The sequence below is a fragment of the Salmo salar genome, chromosome 10 (genome assembly GCF_965601325.2).
Source record: "Salmo salar chromosome 10, fSalSal1, whole genome shotgun sequence".
NCBI classification, from domain to species: domain Eukaryota; kingdom Metazoa; phylum Chordata; class Actinopteri; order Salmoniformes; family Salmonidae; genus Salmo; species Salmo salar.
In genome coordinates, this window is record NC_138300.1 from 109,565,001 (window position 1) to 109,567,144 (window position 2,144).

Genomic DNA, 2,144 nt, shown 5'->3' on the forward strand with positions numbered 1-2,144 from the left:
GATAACCGTCTCCGACAGGGGCTCCCCCGATAGAGGCAATTCCACATGGGGCGGGAGGAACCGTCCGTCTGAACACCGACCAATGGCCGGCCGACAGGGGCCCTCCCAGGTGGAAATAGATTGCAAATCGGTCAGAAGATGTAAAACAGGCTCGACAACAGAGGACAACCATGGATACGCAACATGTTGGAAGTTAGGGACAGACACATTCATGGGACAAGAACCATGGTCATGGAGGACCCAAACCCACAAGGTGATAGCTGGGATAGAGCACCTGTCCAAGACAGAGCTCAATATCCTCCCACCACCAAGCTGGGAAAATCGGATCAATACTTAGGACCAATCGGGCGCCGGAGGGATATGGTCCAAAGTACCCACGGTTCTGAGGGGCTTGTAACCCTCAAAAGTGTCCGTAAAGCTCTCCCTATTCGGCATGAGTAGTAATCATCAATCGGTCGTCGAAGGGATATGGACCGAACTACCATGGTGCCGAGGGACAAGCAACCCTCAGAAGTGTCCGTTTCGCATTTATTTAATCGGACTAGTAGTTTGCCACTATCCCCGAGCTTCTAGGCCATGGAAGTCGTGTTGTCAAAAACCAGGTTTCTGATTTCGCGCCGGTACCTGTCTGCCCCACACGGGCATGACTGTGTAAAGACGGGAATACGGAATTTACCGATCTTCACTGTGTTACTCACACAGTATATTTTTTTCCCCGTTCTCCCGTATGAAAATCCGGACCAGAAAAAAAACACTTTAAACTTGAATAAATCTAAAAGTACAACTCCAATCCTGATGGGGTTTTTGCACGAAATGGCACATATAAACGAACATTTCCATATAATTTAAACCGTTTTTCCATAAAAATTTATAATAGAAAATCGAGTTTGAAGTTTTCGAAAAAAAGTTCCCGGAACAGAAAAAAATACTTACTATAGATGCGACATTTTATAAACAGGGGATAATTGTTACCCATCACGAGAGAGGTTATGAGCCAAAATTTGGGAACTCTAGCCCCTCAGGAAGTATTTTTATCATTATTTGAAAATTTCAGATTTTGGTCAAAAAAGTTACAAAGTGCCAACTTTTCAGTTCGCTTCAGAGACTAAGTCCAAACGGGCACCTGGTTTTATTTTGGGTTACCAGGACCATTTTTTAAAAACGGTTTTAAATACTTTTAAAGGGTATAGGGACCTCCATACCCACCCTGACAGCACCCTACTACGGGCCCAAGTCAATGGGGGCCGGCCTGGCTGATTTATGGAAGTTTTAAAAAAATCTCTCAGAAAAATGACTAAGTCCAAAAAGCTCAGAAAATCGGCTATGTTGTTTCGTCCTCAGAAATTGCACTATGTTTTCTATTTTGGGTTACCAGGGGTGAAATTTTATAACTGTTTTAAATACTTTTAAAGGGTATAGGGACCTCCATACCCACCCTGACAGCACCCTACTACGGGCCCAAGTCAATGGGGGCCGGCCTGGCTGATTTATGGAAGTTTTAAAAAATCTTCAGAAATTGCACTATGTTTTGGTGGGGACGTGTCCGTAGCATTTGGGTTACCAGGGGTGAAATTTTAGAAATGTTTTAAATACTTTTAAAGGGTATAGGGACCTCCATACCCACCCTGACAGCACCCTACTACGGGCCCAAGTCAATGGGGGCCGGCCTGGCTGATTTATGGAAGTTTTAAAAAATCTTCAGAAAATATTCTATGTTTTTCTTCTCAGAAATTGCACTAAGTCCAAACGGGCACCTGGTTTTATTTTGGGTTACCAGGGGTGAAATTTTATAACTGTTTTAAATACTTTTAAAGGGTATAGGGACCTCCATACCCACCCTGACAGCACCCTACTACGGGCCCAAGACCAAATGACACACACACAAAGACATGGGTGAGTTTCAAATAAATAGTCTTTATTTATCAGTGAATCATGGGTTGATTTGTCCCTCAATTAGTGTCCGGGCTCGGCTGGCGTTACGAGGCAAATTATGGAACCGGTAGTACCGTGCCTGGGTTTCCAGAGAATGACACATATGGTCAGCCACAGTCCCCCGGTCTTTAACCGAGCCTTGATTAAAGTTCAATGTAGCAATGCTCTGTCGAATTGTACCGAAGGTGACTTTACTTCCAATGCCAAATTCT